General features: G+C 40.6%; 1 protein-coding gene across 2 annotated transcripts in view; it reads left to right on the top strand.

Annotated features, from left to right (window-relative positions):
* The first annotated feature begins 2,522 nt into the window (after positions 1-2,522).
* The window catches only part of AKT3 (AKT serine/threonine kinase 3), a 335,611-nt gene continuing 312,937 nt past the window's right edge, over positions 2,523-25,196 (top strand). For both annotated transcript variants that reach the window (XM_075531195.1, XM_075531185.1), the window contains exon 1: positions 2,523-2,744. The gene's annotated coding sequence lies outside the window, so the exon portion shown is untranslated. The remainder of the gene's footprint in view (positions 2,745-25,196) is intronic.

Raw genomic sequence — 25,196 nt, 5'->3', positions numbered from 1 at the left:
TTGAATGACCTAGAAGTCTAAGTGTACTTTCTAGTTTGTTATGATCAGAATATGGTGGAAGTATTCAGAAATAGCTCTTATTTCTAGTTTATGCATAATTTACTAGGAACCAAACAGTTACAGAGCATTCCTACATTACTGCGACTGAGAAATGTTAGCCTTAGGAATAGCTTGCTTAATGAAAAATGAGGGATTTCTCTCTGAAATTCCCATCAATGAGTAATGCAAATTCTACATTCTGATTGGGAATATGACACGGACAAGAGTTGTCTAGTGAACACTGCATTGTTGTCATACTATAACTGACAGATTCTGCCAAATCCATAGTAGCACAATCTCACAGAAAGAACTATGATATTTAAATACGAGTACAATGTGCTAACATCGTACAGAAGAGCAAACACGAGCCAAAAAAAACTTAAAATTTTTCAAATACACGAATAGTTTTGTGATATACTTAGATATAGGACTCCATCTATTTAAGATTTAATATAATTTTATGAGATCAGGAGATATCTTCAACGTTAAACTTGGAAACGAAAAAAGATTCCATTTGGTCAGAGATATCTTGTAATTCGAGACACCACTGAAATTCTGAGTTAAGTTTTTAAAAGTGTTGGATTGAGTTGCTACAGAACACAAATTTGACCCTGTTTTGCGTTTTATACTAAACAAACTGCTACTGAATAATTTTACCAAGGGCTTTTATAAATCTGACAATTATGGGAATCACTTATTTCATACATGGAGAGGGAACAGAATTAGGGCAGGGACAATGTTTATTTATCAATTCACGACTTACTGGAAAAAAAGGAAAAAGAAAAGGCAGCAAACAAGGACTTTACTCTGATGTTTTCTTAATGTGGCAAATTTGATTTTGGAATGGCTGGAGAAACATGAGTTTCCCTCCCAAATGGAAAAAAAATGACTTAAAAACATCTTTCCTTTATTTCTTCCCTACTCTTGTCCACAGTTCCAATAGCTGTGCATTTATCAAAGACTTAGACATGTATATATGTGACACGTATGTATAAATACAATACAAACCAGTGGAAATAGTATTAAAGTCAGTCTTGAAAATATTTCGTAAAGACTTAAAAATTTTTTTTCCACTCCCCCGGCATGGCATTGAGCTTAAGGACATGGAAAAGCAGAGAAGGAAGTACATGTCAGAAATAGGAAGTGGCATCTCCTACAGAAAGAAGCCAAAGTCATTCAACAGTAATTTTGCTTTGGGAGTAAATAACGGTACTTCAACAAGGCTAGAGCCACGGGGCAGAATAATAAAAAAGGACGGCCAGGTCCTTCCAGGACCGACAAAATATGGTATCAGTCAATAGTAAACTTCTTCTTTGAGAACTTTCTGAAGTGTGATGCAGGGTAAAGAAACACTGCCATTTTGCAAACACCGTCTCCACCGCAGTTGTTTTGAGGACATAGGCATTCAAACAGAAATGGAATAAGGCATGGCTTCCCCAAAGTCGGTGAAAACGAATGCTTTCCATAAAGCCTGTAATTGTAAAGCCTGCATTCCGCCCCCCACCCCGCGACCTGTCTCCTAGGTGGGCTGCTGGTCTGAAAGGTGTTCCTGGGCTGCAGGACCACGTCTTCCAGGCTCCTTCGATTGGTTCCAGGATTGGGTAGGGTCGGGAGCCCAGCTTCCAGAGGCCCCCCCCGGGGGGCATCCCTGGCGCAGCCTCAGTTCCCCCGCGCCCCCTCCGTCCCGCTCGGCCCAGCCCAGGGGTTCCCAGGGGTGCACGCGCCCTCCCCGTGGGAGCCGCGGTCGTCGCGAGGAGCAGCTGTGCCCCCGCGCGCGGCGGCGGCGCGGCAGCAGGGGGCTCGGGCGGCGCGGGCGCTACACCCGGAAAGCCGCCCGCCCGGAGGGGTGCCGCAGCCTCTGGGCCTCGGGTGCCCGCCTGGGGCCACGAGGGCGGCGGGGAAACCCTGAACTTCCCGCTCGGGAACGGCGGCCCCGCTCCCGGCCCTGGCTGGTTAGGGGGATGTTCTCGCGAGAGGAGAGGGGGCGCCGGGGCGCGCGGGCTCGGGGGGCCCGGCCCGTCGGGGAGTAGGGGCGGCGGGCTGGACCCGGGGCGCGGGGAAGCCGCTCCCGCCCGTCGCCGAGACCCAGCCACTGACGTCAGGAGTTTTCCTCAAAGTCAACAACTAGCCCTGCGGCGGCGGCGGCGGCGAGCGCCTAGCGGCTGCTCGGACCCAGCGGGAGAGGGGGGCGGGGAGGCGGCGGCGGGGTCCCCCGGGCGAGGCCCGGCCCAGCCCCGGAGGCCGCCGACCCGCCGACCCCTCGGGGCACGCGCCTCGGCGCCCCGCCGCCAGCCCCGGCCCCCGCCCCCGCCGGAGCGCTGTTTGTGGTGATGAATCGAATTTGTAGTCAAGATCCGATTCCCACGTAGAGTCTCCGCCTCCTCCTCCCCCCGCCGCCGCCCTCCTCGCTCTCCCGGCTCCCTCCTCCCCCCGCCGCCGCCGCCGCCGCCGCCGCCTCCCGCTCCAGCTCCGCGGCCCGGCCGGGCCGGCTCCCTCCCGCCCACCCCTGCAGCCCTCCTCTGGCCCACCCGCCGGCCGCCCCGGGCTCCAGGGGGGCCAACGGCTCTGTGGGGTGGGGGGAGGATTGGAGGGGAGGAGGAGGGAGGGGGGACCCCCGAGTCGCCCCCTCTCCTCCCCCCGCCCCCCCAGCTCCATCCTCCGCCGCCGCCCGAGCAGCTGCGGGGCCGCCACCGCCGCCTTTGCAGGTAACAGCCACCGCCCCCCACTCTGGCTCCCCTCTCAGCATCTGCTGCGCTCCCTCCGAGCCCCCGGCCCGGTCCTCCTTCCCCGCCCCCCTCGAGCCGGGGCTGGCGGCGGGGGCGTCTGGGTTGTCACTGCGCCGGTGAGGTGGGCGCCGGAGGCGTGGGCGGGGGCTGGGTCCCTGGAGGCTTGGGCGGCGGGGGGGTGTCTCTGGTGGGGAGGCCCGGGCGCGGCCGGCGTGGATGACACTGGCAGCCCCTCGCTTTGCGGGGGGAGCTGGGGAGTAGCTGTGCGCGGGGGGCCGGGGGAGGGGGTGTTCCTGGCCTAGCGGTACCGTCCGCGTCTGCACCGCCCCGGCCCCGGCGCCTCCGGTCTCTGCGCAACTCGCGCTCCCGGCCCGCGCCCCTCCCCGCCCGGCCGGGCTGTGTGGGGAGGGGGCGCCGGCCTGGCCCGGGGTGCGGCGAGGTTACGTAACGGGTAGAGCTCCCGGGGTCCGTGTGTTTGGGTTTGGGGGGAGGGGGCTGTCTGAGCCTTCGGGGCGGGGCGGGGTGGGGTGGGGTGAAGGCGAGGATGCACCGGTGTCCCTCGGGTCTCCTTCCTCCCCACCCTACCCCGCGGGCGGCGCTCAGGAAAAGACAGCCCTGGTGGGGTGGGGTGGGGTGTGTGTGGGGGAGGTGGGTAACGTGCTTGTCTGTGTTTTTAATAGTAGTGGGGTTTTGATCCGCTTGGGAGTTGTGTGCTAAGAATAGAAATGTGCGGAAGATGCTGGGTTTGGCTGATCCAGAGATGCTGTCGCTGCTGGCGGCCGCGGCTCTGGCTGCAAGTAAACAAACCAGCCTCTTCCTAGTCCACCTCCTGCGCATCGGTCTGCATCAGCCATGATGCTGATGGGGCCCTTTAGAGGCAAAGTTAAAGCACAGCTGGCCGCTGTGCTCCTCACTCCTGGAAGGGTCCCCCCTTGTTTGGACCTCACCAGCAATCCACAGCTAGGCATGAGAGGAGGACTTCTTTTGGGTGGCAGGTTTTCAAATACCAGACAGATTGTTTGTTTATATTCTGGAAGCAGAGGAGGGGCTTATCCATAAGTCAAGGTTAACATGCATACATTTTGATGCTTACATCAAAGTAGGGTATTATGAGAATAAAATTTAATTCATTTCACCTGTGTGGTCTTTTGGTCGACAGTCCAAAAGGTTAATTGACGAGCTTCCAAATAGAAATTGCACATCGGAATCTATGTATTGATTAGTTTCTTCTAATAAAACGTTCGAACTTTGTTCATTCATCTTGGTGCTAAAGAGTATAAAATGATTATTTTTGCAGTTAATACCTTGGCAGCTGTTTGCAATAATCTGTTTAGGTGTGTTCCATATTTGATGGCATGGGTGTATTACGTCTTTCAGTAGGGTGATAAATTATTTAGACAACCACTGGATTTTATTTTTGATAGAAGCTTCTAGGATTAGGTTATACAATTAGGAAATCGTTGAAAAGGCTAAAGCTAGAAGGGTCCAGTAAAGGTGATTTAGGGCATAATAAGAATAGTCTTTAAAACTTGAGTGTCATTTGTGTTATATATATATCACATATCTCAAAGGTGGTTGTCTACAATATGAAAATATTTTGATCAAAATATCTGGAAGGCTACTAGCTTTTTAAGTTATACAAGGACCCCAGTGTCTTTTATTTGAACTCATTTTGAAATGAGAGTGCATATATCACATGAATGAGACAAACATAGGAATTTAGAGAAGTGTAGGATTTTTAACTTTTCAGATATGTTTTCATTTTGTATTTGCAATAGCAAGTTTTCTAAAAGTATTTCTTACACTGTTTTAGGTAATTCTGCAACAAAAACAAAAAAAGCCAACCCAAAAAACTTCGAAGAATTTTGCTCTCATGCAGTCCCTTCTTTTTACTAATTCTTAGTTTGTGACTTTTTTTTCCAATTTAGAATTATTTTAATTTTTAATTGAACAATTTTGACATTGACTCTTAGTTTAAGTTATGTCTCACCTTCTAAGGATACTGCTTTGGCTTTTGTTTTTATAATCATCTAGCTGCAAAATACTTTGAAATAAGGTTTCATTCATTCATTTTGCGTGAACTGTGTTCGGATTTGAATAACAACTTTTAATATTTCATTCAGAAGGTCAAAATCATTAAGAAGAGTATTTGCTTTCAGAATTATTGGAAATCCAAGCATGTTATAGTTAAATTTACTATCAGATAACTGCATCAAGCTTGGAGTTTTGTGCTAAGTACAGACTAAATCTTTTAAAAACCTAATTTTTGATTTAAACATTTAAGAATTTTCCTTAAAACATTAAATAGAAATTTTCCATTATTAGGATTTCTTTTAAAAAGAGAACCTATAGTACAAATTGAGTTGGTAGAAGTTGAAAGTTTACTTAAACTTTGCTTTGTGAAAGGGTAGCTACCCTAACTTTGGTTGTTATACAGAATTCAATCATGAGAAGTTCAGACAATTACTGTTATTAATTTTTTTAAAGTAAAATTGAATGAGGCCTTACCTGTGTAGTATGTTTAGCTCTCAAGTATTAAAAAGATAAAATTATTGAAATTTCAAAGCATTTAGTTTTAAATAACATGCCGGAATAAGGAAGACAGCCTTTTTCATTTTGATTTGACCAAACCAGTCTTGCAATTGGATTTACATGGTCATTTAATGTAAATTAATGCACAACATTAATTTTGTATAACATTTTAAGAATATGTAAATCATTTAAAATTACTGTGTTCTTAACCCCAGATACGAGTATACATCAGTATTCTAATTTCTGGCATCACTTTTCTATAGTTAGCTGAAGATTACCCTGATACTTTATCGTCAGTTTTATGTATGGTAGGCAAGATTCAGTTTCACGTTAATTAGAACTGATATAGAACAACTCCTGCTCACTTTGAAAGTGATTTTCACATAAGGAAAAAACACTTATTATGAAAATGCACTTTAGGTTACCTAATTTTAAAACGTTTCTTAAAAATTTTAGTTTTTTCTTCATAGCTTGATTGTACCACACTTAGAGTTTGCAATAACATTGCTAAATTTAGATAACAGTGCAATAATTTCTAGATTAAAATAAATACAGTAAATGAAATATCTTGAAACTGAATACTGATATATTAATATTCTTTTTTCTGTTATTTCAAATGTCAAATGCATATTTTATTATAGTATTCCATCTGAATCTGATTGGATGTAATCACATTTCCTTTACTAGGTAACCATCAAATTGTAGTCAGGATACACTTCTTGGCCTATAGATTTGTTTTCAGCTGCCTTGTTTTATACCTTGTTTACATTTATATATTTATCAGCAACTATAGAGATTTTACACGGAGTCCAGGTAGCCACAAGGTCAGCAGTTCAAACTCACCAGCTACTGTGTAGGATAAAAATGAGGCTGTATGCTTTTGAAAAGATTTAGCTTCTGAAACCCTAAGAAGCAGTTGTAACTCTTGTCCTATAGGGTCCCTGTCAGTCAGAATCTGCTCCTTGCCAGTGAAGTTGGGGTTCATAGATTTCACATACCTAAATAACTGTATTTTACTAATATTAAGGGGGAAAGTCAAGAAAACAAGATTTTCACATGAGGAATTTCACCTCTATACTTAACAAAGCCTCTAAGTCTGTTTTATTGGTGGTGAGGATGTGATGAGTGTTTGGTCGACAGCTCGAATTTTATCTAAGTTGACTTGTTTGAATTTTTAATCTCAATTATATATTAAACCTTGAGTACAGGAAATATGTATAAAGGTGATAATAAACCTACAATGCTATCTATACATAAGGTAGATTCAGTAGATTTTAGCAGAGACACTTAAATACTAGCTCTGGAAGAGCTGTAGAACTTTTTGGAGTTCATCTGATTCTCTCTTCTTTATTGCTAAGGAAACAGGCACGGAGTTCAAGTGATCATTTAATACATTCACCACTCCGAGTCAGAATTAAGAACAAAGACCCATGCTTCTTGACCCGGCTAGTGCTCATTCTCACATTATTACCACTGCTTGAATGTTGCTATAGAATTACTTACCTACTGGCTAGTTGTCAGTTTCCCCACTAACATTGAGTCAGTTCTGACTCAGCAACCCTATATAGGGTGTACATTTTTATGGGAGCAGACAACCTCAGTTTTCTCCCACAGAGCAGCTGGTGGGTTTGAACTAGGGCTCCTTACAGGGCCTAAAATCTGTCAGGCTTATTTTATGGGCATCTAATGGACCATATATTCATATTGTATTTTGTGTGATGTATTTTGTTTTTATTTTGTAATCAGGGAGTTCTCCAAAGCAGATTTTAGAAAGATTTCACATGTGCATCAGTAAAATATTTCCAACTATGCAGCCAGAATCCTTTTAGTTGTGACCCTTACCCTGTCCAGATTGTTGCAGGAGCAACCACACAGGGACAAATCAGACTTACATGAGAAACAGAGTGGATTTATCATTAGCTTAGTGTCAGTAGTTTAGGTGAACCAGAGCATACCAATGAGTATTTTCCTATTAGATTCAGATTAGGACATTAAATATGTCATCCAGCCCACATTGCTATTTTTAATTTGATCAACTAATGAGCTGAACTGGAACACAAATGACCCCAAACATCTGTAGGGAAATGGAGAAAATAATGCTTTATGTTATTGTACATATTTTAAAAAATTTTATTATAGCTGAATTAATAGAATTTACTTGGCAATTTGGAAAAACTAGTGTTTTGTTTGAAACGTAAAAGTTTTCTCCTTATTAAGTTTCCTTGCCATAGTGTGAAATTCAGCAAAGATGACCCATAGAAAGGGTTTTAAGAATCAGCTTGCAAAGTGCATTAATGTACTATGAGGAAAGGAATCTATATCTAAATTATGAACTGACTCACTTCCATGTATGACGTTTTAAACAGCATAGTGCTCTTTAAAGGAACAGACTGATGTAGAACAATTTGTCCTGAATTTCTCTCTTTTCCTCAGTGCTTTTCTTCTGCAAGCCCTGTTTACAAGTTTGATACAGCCCCATGTCTTAGTTAGGAAGGTGTTGGTTTCACCTATTTCTTGAAATCAGCAAGTACCATAGAATTGTATAATGGATGTCCTGGATGATCATTTATATTTCAAAGTACTAACATTCTACAGCTCACAGAGGTCATCAGTTTTACGTATAGAAATTTATACACATACATTTGAATATTAGTTGTCTTTACTACAATTTGGTGAGCATATTGAAAACAATATATTCGACACCAAATTATTTATTGCAAGAATTTATATTTTACAGAAAGTTGTAGTTTAGAATTATAGTGTGCTTTTAAGATTAAAGTATAAAAAATTATTACCCTTTGAGTTTTGTTCTTATTTTCAAAAATGAATTATTGCTGGAGTGCCTTTTAATTTTTATAGTAAACTGCATTTAATCATCTGTTGTTTAAATTGAGTGTATAATGTGCTAGTATTTACCTTTTGCCTTATTTGATAGTAGTGTGTTTTACTGTACTGCTGGGAACAAAACATGACACAGGAAGAAGTGTTGAGAACGATTTGAAATGTTAACTATATGTTTTGGCGAGCCCCTAGTATGATCCTTGGTAGAAAGTACCCCGGAGTGACATGTAGGAAGTTACTCAGCCATTAATTTGCTATCGTAACTTTGGGGGAAAAGAGAGTAGGTAAAAAAGTATAACTATAAGCATTCTGGTTCTTACAAGCAAGGGTTTATGCCAAACAAAACATGTTTTAAAATATTTCTCTGTGACCAGTGAATGACTACAGACAAATTCTGTCGGTAATATACTTGTCTTCTTAAGGTACCGTCAACATTTTTTTTAAACAAGGATACTATTGTGCATTATTAGATATAGTTGGGGCTTATATCAAATTTTTAGCAAAGCTCAAGTGGATATCTCCCCAAATTAATAAAAACTAGCAAGAATCTTTCGGGAATGCTCCCCACATGAAATGGCAGTTTTTAGATGGATCAATAATTTTGACAGTCAGGAAGACCTCTCAGAAGACTATGGCAACTATCACCTTGATAGATTTTTTCCAAGGAGACCAGGAGGATCTTGGGGGCTATTGAGAAGCTCTAAGAAAATGGAAAGCTGTGTTGGAAAAGAAAAGGCCAAGCAAATTGCACTGAGGGTTCCCCTTACCCCACCATGACAGTGTATTCACTCATTCTTTGAGGATTGTTCTATGAAAATTTTGTTGGAAAACCATACCCCATCCACCCTACAGCCTTGTTCTTGCCTCTTTAGACTACTTTTTGTTCCTCAGGCTTGAAAACATTGAATGGGAATATGATTTGAATCCCTTGACGCCCAGATTGCTGTTTTGAACTGGTGTGATTCAGAGAGTGCAGAACTCGTTAGGGAAGGGCTGTTGTTGTTAGGTGCCATTGAGCGACAGACAGAACACTTACCTATCATGCATCCTGCTCACAGTTGTTCCTGTGCTAGAGCCTGCGGTTGCAGTCATTTTGTCAGTCCAGCTTGTTGAGGGCCCTCCTTTACCAACCATGATGTCCTTCTCCAGGGATTGGTTTTTCCTGACATGTTCAAAATATGTAAGACAAAGTCTCACTATCATCCTTGCCACTGCCATACTTGCAACAATTTGGGAAAATTAAAAAAAATGTATATTGGATGACAGCTCAGAGATCATCAGTTTTAATTTAACAATTCATACAGATTGTCTTAAAATTGTGCTTTCTGTGAAGGTTTACAAAGCCGACGAGGCTTTCATTTTATCATTTTTTATACAGCTTGTTCAGTGACATTGGCCACACTTTTTTTACATTCCAAAAGAAAGCTGAAAATAATAAACAATAGGAAAAATTAAAAATGAATTAAAAGGGAAAAAAGGAGATACTAGATTTAACCCAACTCTTTCTGTGACGATTGACTCTGATGAACTTTGTGGGCAGGGCTTTCCCCTCCCGGTCAGTGCTCCAAGGGGCTGCAGGGGAGGCTTTCCCCTTGTGGGCTCAGCAAACAGGCTGTGGCTTTTGACTGTCATCCAGAGCCTTCTGCACACTGGGTGCTCAGAATTTAGTCTCTGTATTTCCTTCCCCTGATCTTGAACTTTGTTATTTACAATCCTTGGATTATACAAGCCCATAGGCTTGTGAACTTAGATGGCTGCTTGTTTTAATACAAGCTGTTAAAACTCCAGTTGTCATTCTTTCTGATAGCTGGGCACCATCTGCTTTCTTCCCCACCCTCTGCTGTGGTGCTCTGATTCTTAGCATTCATTTTGTCTTATCTCCATCATTTTAACCTCCTGTTTCCATTCCTTCTTTCCTGACCCTTCTGAACTTGGCCCTTGGGTAAATGCTGCCCTTTTAATCTTAAATAATTGATTATTCTAAGGGGTGTATACCTCATTAGTGTTACTATTCCTTTTATAGACCTGTCTGTTTCTTGGTTGAAAATTGATCCAAGCGTGTGTTTAGCTTTAGATCTGAATGATGACTAAGGTCTGTTCTCACAGTGGTGCCACAGGCTTTAATTTGACCAGGAAGTATGGTGCCTCTTAGGACTTTGTGTTTTGTTTCACATTATTTCCCACTCTCCCCCAAACTTTTTAATGTGATCCTTATCAGCGCAGTTGATAGTGGTATACCAGCGCCATGTACTTCTTGTCTCAGGGTCATGAAGACTGATGTTTACTTGGTCTATTATTTCATTGGATTGTTCCCATGTTTTTGATTTTCCTCATTCTTCTTTCCTCCAGACAGGGAGAGATCACTAGTACCTTAGGTAACTGCTCATCAAGATGTGTTGTATCACATTGTCTTTATGAGCCAAGTGAAGGTTATGCTTATTGACCTTGGTACCTCCCAAGACTGTGTTCCCGAAATCCCAGGTCCATTTAATCATTTCTTTATGGTATTTGGTTGTATTTTAAGAAGTTTGCATAACTTTGACCCCTGTGTGCTTCACCACATTCATGGCTATGTTTGCAGCAAAAGTAAATAGACATACACAAACCAAAACAAACTCATTGCCCTCTAGTTGGTTCTGACTCATAGGATGTGATAGTATAGTAGAACAGCCCCTGTGGGTTTCTGAGACTGCCCAGTTTTCTTTCACAGGTAATGATAGCCGCTGCTAAACTGATGTATCTTTGTGGATATGCTCCCACTCTTCCTCCCACAAAAATCATTCAGCATGCACATCTATCCGTGCATCTACCTTGGAGATCACTGCTATACATGTACCTGACAGTGTCTACCTTTATTGCCTTTAAATCTTGCACTCCTCCCTGGTTCTATCATTTTTTGCCAACCTCCCTCTTACTGTCTATTTCTTTCCTCTTCACGCAAATTAACGTGTCTACCCACTAGCCAGTAATTTAACACTCCTTGATAACTATCAAAGATTATGTATGTATGTGTGTATATATATGTATACATACACACACATATATCTATATATATATGTGAAACCCTATTCTTGGCATTTTGCAATAGTGGTTCCATAGAAAATTTATCCTTTTGTGATTGGATAACTACACTCAACATAAGGTCTTCCAGGTTCATCCATGTTAAGATGTTTTGTAGTTTACTCTTTGAAATTGTGCAGTCTTCCATTGTATATATGAACCAAAGTTTGTTTATCCATCCTTCTATTGATGGCCATTTAGGTTGTTTTCATCTTTTTGCTGTTGTGAATAGTGTTGTAATAAACATATCTATTCATATTGTGACTCATACTTCTATGTAAATTAAAGATATTGCTAGGTCATATGGTATTTCTATTCCCAACTTCTCAGAAAGCTCCATACCATTTTCTATAGTGTTTGCATCATTTTACCCTCCTACCCACAGTGTATAAGAGCGCCAGTCTCTGTACACACTTGCCAGCAATTCTTGTTTTCTGTTTTTTTGAGATTTGCTATTGATGCTGAGAGAGATAGTATCTCATTGTTGTTTTCATTACATCTCTAATGAGTAATGATCATGACCATTCATATATTTCTTGGCATATGTACAGTGAAGTATCTATTTATGTCTTCTTGCTTTTATATAGAATTTTTACCTTTTTTCTGGATAAGACGTTGAAACTTTCTATAAATTTTGGAGATTATTCCCTTTATATTTCTTTAAAAATTCATTTTACTAGGGGCTCATCCAACTCTTATCACAATCCATACATACATCAATTGTGTAAAGCACATTTGTACATTCATTGCCCTCATCCTCAAAACATTTGCTCTCCACTTAAGCCCCTGGCATCATATCCTCATTTTTCCCCTCCCTCCCCGCTCCCCCCTCCTTCATGAATCCTTGATAATTTATAAATTATTATTTTGTCATATCTTGCCCTGTCCGACGTCTCCCTTCACCCACTTTTCTGTTGTCTGTCCCCCAGGGAGGAGGTCACATGTAGATCCTTGTAATTGGTCCCCCCTTTCCAACCCACCCTCCCTCAACCCTCTCAGTATCACCACTCACACCATTGGTTCTGAAGGGATCATCCACCCTGATTCCCTGTGTTTCCAGTTCTTATCTGTACCACTGTATATCCTCTGGTCCAGCCAGATTTGTAAGGTAGAATTGGGATCATGATAGTGGGGGTGGGGTGGGGGGAGGAAGCATTTAGGAACTAGAGGAAAGCTGTATTTTTCATCGTTGCTACATCGCACCCTGACTGGCTCGTTTCCTCCCGAGATCTCTCTGCCAGGGGATCTCCAGTGGCTGACAAATGGCCTGTGGGTCTCTACTCCACACTCCCCCGCCTCATTCACTATGGTAAAATTTTTTGTTCTGATGATGCCTGATACCTGATCCCTTTGACAACTTGTGATTGCACAGGCTGGTGTGCTTCTTCCACGTGGGCTTTGTTGCTTCTGAGCTAGATGGCCACTTGTTTACCTTCAAGCCTTTTAAGACCCCTGATGCTATATCTTTTGATAGCTGGGCACCATCTGCTTTCTTCGGCACATTTGCTTATGCACCCATTTGTCTTCAGTGATAGCATCATGGAAATAAGCACCCATGATATGATTTTTTGTTCTTTGATGTCTGATAACTGATCCTTTCAGCACCACGTGATCACACAGGCTGGTGTGCTCCTTCCATGTGCACTTTGTTTGCCTCTGAGCTAGATGGCCGCTTGTTTACCTTCAGGTTTTTAAGACCCCAGATGCTATATCTTTCAATAGCCAGGCACCATCAGCTTTCTTCACCATATTTGCTTATTCATCTGCTTTGTCTTCAGCGGTTGTGTCGGGAAGGTGAGCATCATAGAATGCCATTTTAATCGAAGAAAGTATTTTTGCATTGAGGGAGTACTTGAGTGGAGGCCCAATGTCCTACTGATGCCTTAATACTAAACCTATAAGTATATGCACATAGATCGATTTCCCCATCCTCATGTATAAATTTATTTGCATATGTACATGTCTTTATCTAGACCTCTATAAATGCCCTTTGCCTCCCAGTTCTTTCCTCTATTTCCCTTGACCTTCCTCCTGTCCCACTATCATGCTCAGTCCCCACCAGGGTTTCAGCAATTCCTCTTGGTTACATTACCCTTGATCATGCCCTACCAGGCCTCCCATACCCTCCTCACCACCAATTTGGATCATTTATTGTTCCCTTGTCCCTGGGTTATTCCTTTTGCCAATTTTCCCTCTGGTCTGTGTTTTATCTTTTCCCGTGTTTAGTGCAATCTTTGATGGATGCAAGTGTTTAATATGTAGGAGATCCTATCCTTTAGTTTGTATTTTCTGTTTGTTTACATAGTATATTTATACAAGTATTAGGTATCCTAAATTTATCCCTATTTTTCTTTTAAAAAATCACTTTAGTAGGAGCTCGTACAACTCTTACCACAACCTGTATATCCATCCATTGTGTCAAGCACATGTGTACATTTGCTGCCCTCATCATTCTGAAATTCTATTTGAGCCCTTGGTATCAGCTCCTCATTTGTCCCCTCCACTCTTTCTCCCTCTTGAACCCTTGATAATTTATAAATTATTATTTTTTCATGTCTTACACTGTCTGATTTCTCCCATCACCCACTCCTCTGTTTTCCGTCCCCCAGGGAGGGATTTATATGTAGATCCTTACCCTCCTGGTATCTCTACTCTTATTATTGGTCCTGAGCGGTTTATTTGTTCTGTATTCCCTGTGTTTCCAGCTCTTACCTGTACCAGTGTACATCCTCTGGTCTGGCTGGATTTGTACGGTAGAACTGGGATCATGATAGTGGGAGTGGGGGAAGGAAGCATTAAAGAACTAGAAGAAAGTTGTGTTTCATCAGTGCTATACTGCACCCTGACTGGCTCGTCTCCTCCCTGCGACCTTTCTGTAAGGGGATTTCCAGCTGCCTACAGATGGGCTTTGGGTCTCCACTCCGCACTACCCCTCATTCACAATGATATGATTTTTTTGTTCTGGGTCTTTGATGCTTGATACTTGAACCTATTGGCACTCTGTGATCACACAGGCTGGTGTACTTCTTCCATGTGGTCTTTGTTGCTTCTCAGCTTGATGGCCACTTGTTTATCTTTAATCCTTTAAGACCCCATATGCTATATCTTTTGTTAGCCGGACACTGTCAGCTTTCTTTACCGCATATGCTTATGCATACATTTGTCTTCAGCGATCATGTCAGGAAGGTGAGCATAATGGAATCCCAGTTTAATAAAATGTTCTTACATTGAGGGAATACTGAAATAGAGACCCAATGTCCAACTGATACCTTAATACTAAACCTATAAATATATACACACAGGTCTATTTCCCCATTGTATGTAGATATATGACATTCCTTTATTTAGACCTTTATAAATGCCCGTTGTCTCCTAGTTCTTTCCTCTGTTTCCTTTTACATACTTTCCTCTTGTCCCACAGTCATGTTCAATCTTCATTTGGGTTTCAGTAATTCTTCTGGGTTACATTGTCTTTGATCAAGCCCTACCAGGCCTCCTCTACCCTCCTTGTCATTGATTTTGGATTACTTGTTATTCCCTTGTCCTTAGGGTTGTTAACACTCAATTCCTTTCCCCAGCTTCCCCCTCTCCCATGTCCCCTGGAACCATCAGTCCCGCTGTTTTCTCCTCCAGATCGTTTATCCTGCCTATCTTATCTAGATAGACCTGCAAAGATAATAATATGTACAAAAAACAAGACAGCAAAACAAAACAACAAACCAACAACAAAATATTTAAAGAAAAGCCTGTAAATAGTTCAAGGTCTGTTTGTTAACCTTTAGGAATGTTTTCCAGTGAAGTCTGATGGGGTGCCACGCCCTTGCCCCAAAGTCTATATTTGGTATTCCCTGGGGAATTTATTCCTTTGTTCACCTTTTCTGTTGCACACCCTTAGTGTTTCACTTCAGTGTTGTGGGGCCAAATTAGGTGCAATTCCCACACTGTGTCTCCAGTGTTGTTGTCCTAATGCTATGGGTCAGTGAGGGCTGTCATGCCTCATAATGAGGCTGGCCCTATGGTCCTCTCTGTTCTTTGACTCCTCTGAATGGGAATATCATCTTCAGGGTTGGTGGGCCATGATGTGCTCCACTCTCTCTTCCTCCCCCTTCATTTGTTCCTGTGTGCTCTGATCAGACATGTCCCTCTCCCTGAGCTGTAGCATCAGTGCTGTCCTCTGAAGTGAATTCTTCTGTGGGGAGGGGGAGCTGCCCACGTAGTTGGGATTGGGGCCGGCCCCTTAGACCACTTTATTGGTTCCCTGCTTCATGCTGGCATGTTGCATTCATGTCTTGGAGCACTGTACTACTATTTTTCATTGATCTTTACAGTTACAGGTTTTATAGTTTGGCCTTTGATCCATTTTGAATTTATTTATGGTTTCAGATTGGAATCTTGTTTTATTATTCTGCAAATGGATATCTAGTTTCGCCAAGACCGTTTGTTAAAAAGACGAAAGAACTCTTCCTCATTAAAAGCATTTGAATTTTAGTACATTGTTCAAAGATTAGGTATCAATAAGTAGATAGATTTATTTTGGGTTTTCTTGGTCTGTGTGCTTATTGTTATCCCAGGCCATGTTTGCATACATCTCTGCACATAGAATTTTACTCGTTTGCCAATTTGATTATCCTCGATTTTCTTTTCATGCCACTTAGCTTTTGCTAAGACTTCCTGCACAATAGTGAATAGCAGTGGCATCTTTGTCCGGTTCCTGTTCGAATGGGGGATGCTTTCAGCTTTCTTCCAATGATAGTAATGGTGACCATTGTGGGATACTCTCTCTCTCTGTTACCTTGCCATAGTTGTGGTGTGGAATTTCTATTCTTATTTTGTTATATGTTTGTATCAGGAATGGGTGTTGGAATTTGTCAAAGGCCTTTTCTGAATGGATCAAAATGATCATATTTTTTCTCCCTTTGTTGTATTTATGTGATGATTTATACTGAGGTTTTTACCCCCCTAAGGGGCCCTAGTAGCCCTATTACTACAGTGGTTACACATTGGGCTATGATCTGCAAGGTCCACAGTTTGAAACCACCAGTTGCTCCCCAGGAGAAAGACAGGTTATCTATTTCTGTGAACAGTTAAAATTTTGGAAACTCATGGGGCAGTTCTGTGTCCCGTAATGGTTGCTATGAGTTAATATCCACTCTATGGCAGATGTTGAACCATCTCTGCTGCAGCAATGTGAAATTACTTGTTATGGCTCTTGTATCTAGTCTTTGTACGTCCTACTAAATGACAGGGTGGGACCATGTAAATAAGGTGGAGAGAACTCTAAGGAAAGGATTGGTAATTTTTGCCAATCCACTGGGTATAAAATGAGCCCTCTCAAAATCAAAAATGGAGAATCCCAGGACCATTAAGAAGGAAGAGCCTTGAATGAAATGTATCCCAGAAGTAGTAGAGGAGCAGTAACGAGACTGTGAGAGGCAGGGCAGAGGAGTAGCATCTAGACCAGTGGTTCTCAACCTGTGGGTCACTACCCTTTTGGGGCTCGAATGACCCTCTCACAGGGGTTGCCTGATTCATAACAGTAGCAAAATTACAGTTATGAAGTAGTAATGAAAATAATTTTATGGTTGGGGGGGTCATCACACATGAGGAACTGTATTAAAGGTTCACGGCATTAGGAAGGTTGAGAACTACTGATCTAGATTATGAGGTAATGTAGAGGATTTCCCAGGTCAAAGAATTAGTAAAACTAAGTGCTTTCAAATAAGAGCCTGGATTGAACAGAGGGGTGCTTTTTTGACTTGGTCAGTGCTGAAGGAGCTTTGTAATACTTGCTTGAGTAGGGCAGAGAGAGGCCCAACAGTCATGTTGCTGAGGACCCGGATCAGAGAGAGATGTGCCTGCTAGGTGCCTGAGAAGACATTCTGCAGATACAAGAAGTAGATTCTTACTGTCTAATCCTGACATAACTTGCTGACTTTCTGTAGTAACCCTCATAATTGTGAGCAATATCTGTGACTTCTCTGTGGTCATTGCCATGGATTATTGAACCCAGCAGAGAAGCAGAATGTTTAGAGACAGATAAGGTTAGTGTCAGAATAGAGTAAAGAAAGTTGGAGGGTGGAGGCATGCCTGACCTCTGCCTCATAGGAATCAACCTTAGACTGGTAAAGAGTTGGATTCTTATGCTTATTGAAGCTTATTAATAGCCTCCATGCTATTTCCTCACTTGCATGCCTGATATGAACCCAACTTGGCCACAATTTTTGTTTTTGTTATATTGTTGGAGTCTGCCGTCTGTGAGTTTGTTGAGAATTTTTACATTTATGTTCATGGTGTATATTGATCTGTAATTTTCTCTTTTTAGTGATGTTTTTTCTAGTTTGTGGACTGTGAAATCTTAATGTTGTCCATTTTGCCTATCGGTTTCTAATATCCTTTGCAATGGCTACAAAGAACTCAGACAAAATTCATGATTAAAGTGTTTAAGTTAACAAGTTGTAATACCAGTGAGAAATTTTCAAGGTTGAGTTGTTTATCAGAATATGTTACAAAATTCTGTCAAGTCTGCTAATAAATGCCAAAAGGCATATTGCTTTGTTATAAACTGCAACATGAAAGCATACAGATTGAGCTCCATGGGTCAGCAAACCCAGCTCCCTGAATTAAATGCCCAAAGGCATCCCCCTCCAGTAAGCTTCCTCACAAAGGCAATCAGCTTCACTTCCGTGGCTCAAGGAGTCCAACTTCCCCAATTAAATGCCTAGAAGCACTGTACTCTGCAAGCCAGCCTCCCACACCAAAAAGCTCTCAGCTTTACTTGATCCTTGGGTTGGGGAATCTATTACTCAGTTCCATGCACTGGCTCTGCTGCCACTCTCCAATGGTGTAACCGTCTTCTGAATCCAGGAGGTTCACTGTGCAAAGATCTTGGGTCCAGGGGTTGTGCTCCACACCTGCCTTTTCTTAATAATGAAATTCCTTCTCAGAGGGCTCATTTTATACACACAGCAGGATGGTGCTCTAGGGAATCCTTTTGAAAATACTCAGGTGAATCCTATCAGTATCTTTCCCACCTTCTTTCCATACCCGTAGGGAACGGTCCTTTGCTGGGAGACTTTGTCTAGAAGCGACACATTAAATAATTCACTGCCCATGCAGGGACCAGGGTTACACGTACTTCATAAAATGAACTCCAGAGTTTTCTGTTCTTTTCTGTACTCTAGTTTTGAGTAAAATTTGTGAGCATTCTTCTCTGCATGTTTGATAGAATTCACCAGTGAGGAAGTCTGGGCCCAGACTTTTTCTTGTTAGGTGTTTTTGAATGACCCGATCAATTAATTTTTTTGTTAAAGGTCTGTTCATATTTTCCACTTCAGCCTGTGGTAGTTTAGGTACGCAGTGTGTTTCTAGAAATATGGCCATTTCTTCTAGGTTTTCAAATTTATTGAAGTATAGATCTTCATAGTGTTCTGTTAATTATCCTTTTAATTTTAGTTGGATCTTTTGTGATATTACCCATTTTATTTCTTATCAATGATAATTGCATTTTCTCTTTTTTATTGGTTACATTTGTTAGTGGTTTGGAATCTTCTCAAAGATTTGTCTATGTGCCGCTCAAGCAAGCACTAAAGAACTACTTGTCTGTTGAGTCTTTGTGTTGTTTTTCTGTTTAATTTATTGCTGTCTGAGTTTTATTTTTATTTCCGTCTTATGGTTGTAGGTTTATTTTACTGCTTTTTTTCTAATGGCTGGAGATGTTGAGATACGGATTTGGTTTTTCCTTTTTTGTTGATGAGTGTGTATATTGCTATAAAGTGCCCTCTGAGCACTGCTTTTGTCATAGCCTAAATATTTTGGTATGTCGTATTGTTAACATCATTTAATTCAAGGAATTTTTTGTTTTTATTTTTTATTACCCATTAGTTTTATGAAAGATGTTATTTAATTTCCTCTATTTCTAATTTTGTAATATTGTGATCTGAGAAGATGTTCTGTAATATTTCAGTGCTTTAAACTTTACCAAGACTTGCTTTGTGATTAACATGATTAATTCTGGAGAATGTTGCATGTACACTAGAAAAGAATATAGATTGGCTCCTTTTGAATGGAATATTGTTGAGTTTCCCTCTGAAAGTGATGTATTAAAATCTTCTATTTTAGAGTTGTCTGTTTATTCAGTACTTTAAAGTTTTGTTTTATTTATATATTTTGAGGCTCTTTCATTGGGTGCATAGTTATTTATTATTAGTAGTATTTTTGTTCATTAGACCCTTTAATCTTTCCTTGTCTTTTAAGTTAACTTTTGCCTAAAAGTCTGTTTTATTAGAAATTAATACTGTCATGCTTTCTCTTATATAATTGCCAGTAACTTGACAACATCTTTTTTTTTTCTGTCCTTTGCTTTTTAGTCTCTTTTTGTCTTTGTGTCTAAGATGTGTTTCTTTTAGAGAGAATTTTCATTGGGTCCTGCTTTATTATTTGTTCTTTTTTATCTACACTCTTTCTCCTGCCTGGTGCATATAATCCATTTATCATTCAGTGTAATTATTGGTAGGTCTGAATTTATCAATGCACGTAGCTGCGGGCTTTTTGATGCTACTGGCATCCTTGTTCCACATAATTTCTGAATTCATTTTGCTTGTGTGCCTCTTTTTAACTTTTTGTAGATTTTTAATTGTAAAATGTGTTTTATATTTAAGTTATATACACATTTTGTTTTATCTAATTCATTGCAATCCTATTAGTATATCCTCACCTACTCCACTTCCTTCCTGTATTCCTTGTTTGCATTCAGCTTCTTTTCTTAACTCTCTTAACTTGAGGTAAACATCACTCTTTTGGTCTTAAATTTGGGTGAGTTCAGTTCCAGGCCTGAAGGGTGACTAAAGGCTATAGTCCTGGGGGTTTCATTTTCCTCTTTTCAAATAGTAAATAGGTTTCGTTTATGATTTTGAATTTTGTTCCACATTTTCCTCCCACTCTATGTAGGACCTTATAATGGGATCCTTTTCAGAGCAGTTGGTAACATTAAATGGGCACCATCTAGTTCTTTTGGTCTCAAAGTTATGGAGACTGATGTTTGCGTGGTCCATTAGCCAATTGGACTAATTCTTTCCATATGATTTTTGATTTTCATGACTACCCTTTCCTCTGGATGGAAATGGCTGCTCACGAGCTTTTAAGACCTCAGTTGCTAACCACCAAAGAACATTGTCTTTGTAAAGTATATTATGCCAGCTGACCTCGGTATCTTCTGTTAGGTCTAAGACGTATTCATGACTTTCTCTATATATTTCAACACATTAATTAATTTGTTTTTGTGTAAGTGGGTGGGGGGAGTGGGGATTTAATAGACTTTGTTACTATTGACTTTGTGTTTAGACATCTTTTAAAATTTCTTTTTCCATTTTGAGGAGGAGGTTTATTTTCTTTGAGATTACTCTGTAATTTATTGATTCCCCCCCCCCCCCCGAAGTTTAAAATCATCTGTTTTATCTCAAAATTGACTTCTCCATTTGGAATTTCTGTATCCACACTGTTCCTTCTTTTAAATTTGTAATTGCCTTACAAATTGATATGTCTTTGATCCTGTATTTTAACTCTAGGCTTCTTTTACTTTGTATACTACTATATTTGAGTTGATTCTGGGTGATGTTATGGTGCTACTCACAGGTTGTTGTCTATTATTGGTTCTCAATTTAAATAACTCCTTTAATAGTTCTTTTTTCTAGCTGCTGTTTTTTTAAAATCATTTTATTAGGGGCTCATACAACTCTTATCACAATTCATACATATATCAATTGTGTAAAGGACATTTGTACATTCATTGCCCTCATCATTTGCAAAACATTTGCTCTCCATTTAAGCCCTGGCATCAGCTCCTCATTTTTTCCCTTCCCTTCCTGCTCCCCCTTCCCCTCATGAACCCTTGATAATTTATAAATTATTATTTTGTCATATATTATACTGTCCGACGTCTCCCTTCACCCACTTTTCTGTTGTCTGTCCCCAGGGAGGAGGTTATATGTAGATCCTAGTATTCGGTTCCCTCTTTCCAACCCACCCTCCCCCACTACCCTCCTGGTATTGCGACTCTTACCACTGGGTCCTGAAGGGATCATCTGGCCTGGATTCTCTGTTTTTCCAGTTCTTATCTGTACCAGTGTACATCCTCTGGTTTAGCTAGATTTGTAAGGTAGAATTGGGATCATGATAGTGGGGGGGGGTCATTTAGGAACAAGAGGAAAGTTGTATATTTCATCGTTGCTACACTGCACCCTGAATGACTCATCTCCTCCCTGCGACCCTTCTGTAAGGAGATGTCCAATTGCCTACAGATGGACTTTGGGTCTCCACTCTGCACTCCCCCTCATTCACAATGATATGATTTTTGTCCTGATAATGCCTGATACCTGATCCCTTTGACAACTTGTGATCATACAGGCTGGTGTGCTTCTTCCATGTGGGCTTTGTTGCTTCTGAGCTCGATGGCCGCTTACTTACCTTCAAACCTTTAAGACCCCAGACACTATATCTTTTGATAGCCGGGCACCATCAGCTTTCTTCACCACATTTGCTTATTCACCCGCTTTGTCACAGCGATTGTGTTGGGGTGAACATTATGAAATGCCAGTTTAATTCAACAAAGTATTCTTGCATTGAGGGAGTACTTGAGTGAAGGCCCAATGTCTATCTGCTACCTTAATACTAAACCTATGCATATATGCACAAAGATCTATTTCCACATCCTCATATAAATATATTTATATATGTACATGCCTTTATTTAGACCTCTGTAAATGCCCTTTGTCTCCTAGCTCTTTCCTCTATTTCCTTTTACTTTCCTCTTGTCCCGCTATCATGTTCAGCCTTCATTTGAGTTTCAGTAGTTCCTCTCAGTTACTTTACCCTTGGTCATGCCCTACCAGGCCTCCTACACTCTCCTTATCACCGTAATATTTCTTATAAGGTTGGTTTGATATTTACAAATTGATGTAATTTCTCTGTATCTGGAAATGTTCTGATTTTACCATTGTATTTGAGGGACACCGTTACTGGGTATGTGATCTTTAGTTGACTTATTTTCCTTTCAGAGTTTCCGTATATGTCATACCATTGCTTTCTTGTTTGCATGGTTTCTACTAAGAAATCAAGAGTTTAGTCTGGCTGGTTCTTATTTGTAGGTAACTTTTTTGCCTTTTGTGAATTTCTTAATGGATTCTTACCTTGTCTTTGATTTGAATATGTTTGATTATGATATATGTTGGTGATTTTCTTTTGGGGGACTAATGTTTCAGAACCATTCAACTTCCAGAATGCGTACCTTTCAGTCAGCCATGATGTTAGAGAAGTTTTCTTTAAAAAAACCTCTCTGACAATTTTATGTGTGTGTGTGTTTTTCCTTTCTAGTTGTCGAATTCTGGGGACATGTAAATTATTCCTCTATATCATTGGTTCTCAACCTTCCTAATGTTGTGATCCTTTAATACAGTTCTTCATGTGTGGTGACCCCAACCATAAAATTATTTTCATTGCTACTTCATAACTGTAATTTTGCGAGTTATGAATCAAAATGTAAATATCTGATATGTAGGATGTATTTTCATTGGTACAAATTGAACATAATTAAAGCATAGTGATTAATCACAAAAACAATACATAATTATATATTATAAAATATTTATTTCTAAATACAAATAAATGAATTTGGGCTTGAAGCATGGTATAGCATGGGTGCCAATCTTCACCCCAGGTTTTCTCTGTGGGTGTATCTGCATGTGGGCTGCCCTGCCTGGAGACCGATAGAGGAGACTATGGTAAATATGTGTTTTCCGTTGGTCTTAGGTGACCTCTGTGAAAGGGTCATTAGACCCCCAAAGGGGTCGTGACCCACAGGTTGAGAACTGCTTCTCTAGATGGTATCCCACATACTTTTTAGATTTCCTTTAGATTTATTTTTAATTTATTCTTTTAAAACAATTGTACCTCTAGCAGATTAGTAATTATTCTTTTAGCATTGAGATTCTTTATGCTCCCTAATCGAACTTTTATTTAATTACTTTCTACTCCTATATCCTTTCAATATATTATCTATAGTATCTGTTTCTGAAATGTTAGTGCTAATATTCTGGATTCCTATTTGCATTTTTTTCAGTTTCTATTTTTTCATTTAGTGTTAATTTGTTCTTGTAGTTTTTTCCTGATTTTTAAAAAATAGGAATTTATTTAAATTCAGGACTGTAGTGGTTTATCCTAAGATCATCTATCCAGCTGTCTGCAAAAACAAAGATACCTGGTTTAGTCATACATATTGATACCAACTTTTAGTTTGTTTATTGTACACAGAATACTAGATCCTATTATCAGGTAATTTCCTGAATTCTTGTAAAGTTTTGCCTGTTTTACCTTGATTTGTCTGTAGCTTTTTTGATCGTTATCTCAATCCATGGGCAGTACCTACGTATCATTCTTTATAATTTCTCATCCAGGAGTCCTTATGGAATTTCTTAATAAGATTGGTTTCCTGGTTTTGTAATTAAGCCACTTGTTTGAGCCACTGCCTCGTTTATTTGTGTGAACTGAAACTGTCTTTTGTCTGAGTTATTGTGATGTTATATTTGTATTTACTTGATGAGATTATATTCCTGCTACTTAAGGCATTCACCACCTGTCTCTTGGTGGGTAGGAAAAGAATGTAAGCATGTACGTGTTTCTGTTAGCTCTTCATGCGGCACATTTGAGTGATGGTTTGGCTGGTGGCTGCTGGTGGTACAAGAGACTATTCTTGTTGGCTGGTGGCAAACAGGAAAGCAAATGGTATGCCATATACGAAACTCTGAAAGAGAAAAAGTCAACCAACGATCACGTACCCAGCAGTAGGCAGTGTTAGCCTTTGCCCAGTTGTTAGTTGTTGAGGCTGCAGGAGACAGTGATATGGTTAGGCTGTGTGGGCAAGTTGTTAACTCCCATTAGATGTGTCAAGAAAAAAAAAACAGCAATAGAGAGAAAAACGAAACCATATAAGAGCTAAAAAGGAAATATTAAAGATAAAAAAAACCAAGTGGAGGAGGCAGGTAAACAGTGTTGTTGTTAGGTTCCATGAAGTTGGTTTCAACCCATAGCGACTCTATGTATAAAAGAACTAAACAGTGCCTTGTCCTGTGTCATCCTCGACATTATTCCTATGCTAGATCTTATTATTTCAGCCACTGTGTCAATTCATCTCATTGAGAGCTTTCTTTTTCACTGCCCCTCCACTTTACCAAGCATCATGTCCTTCTCCAGGGACTTGTCTCTCCTGACAATGTGTCCAAAGTATATAAGACTGTGTCATAGTATGTAAGACTTGGTCAAAGTATATATGTCTCTCCATCCTTGCCTCTACGGAGGCTCTTTGGCCTTACTTCTAAGAAAGATCAGTTTGTTCCTTTAGCAGTTCATGGTACTTTCAATATTTTCTAGTGCCACAATTTAAATGTATTTTTTTGGTATTGTTTTTAAAGGTCAGGGAAGAAGTTTTTGTCTTGGAACAAGCAAGAACTATTTGTACCTAGAATAGTTTCTGGTTGGGCCAAGGAAGTGGTGAACTGACCAAGTATCAAATTCAATCAAGTATAATCACAATTACAACAATCTCTGTCTAAAGTAAAGCTGTTTGAGACCCTTGCCTGTGGCTCGAGGGGATCTGCCAGAAATTTAATCTGATGAAATGCTCTGCAGGTCAGTGTTGGACTCCCACTGTCCTCGATAGCCTTCTACAAAATTGGTGTTTGCAATTTAGACTCATATATTTCCCTTTGTCATAATTGAATTTTGTTATTAAATTTTCTTTGGATCACACAAACTGGTGTGCTTCTTCCATGTGGATGATTGACATTCAGATGCATTGATTCTTTTTCAGTCTTCCTTATTCAGTGTCTAACTTTCACATGCATTTGGGGGCAATTGAAGAATACTATGGCGTGGGTCAATTGCCCCTCAGTCCTCCATGTAGCATCCTTGTTTGTCAATACTCTCAAGAGGTTTAGTGTAGCAGATTTC

This window comes from Tenrec ecaudatus, chromosome 1, assembly GCF_050624435.1.
Source record: "Tenrec ecaudatus isolate mTenEca1 chromosome 1, mTenEca1.hap1, whole genome shotgun sequence".
Lineage (NCBI taxonomy): Eukaryota > Metazoa > Chordata > Mammalia > Afrosoricida > Tenrecidae > Tenrec > Tenrec ecaudatus.
The sequence above is the reverse complement of the archived record's forward strand: the minus strand, read 5'-3'. Positions and strand labels throughout refer to the sequence as shown.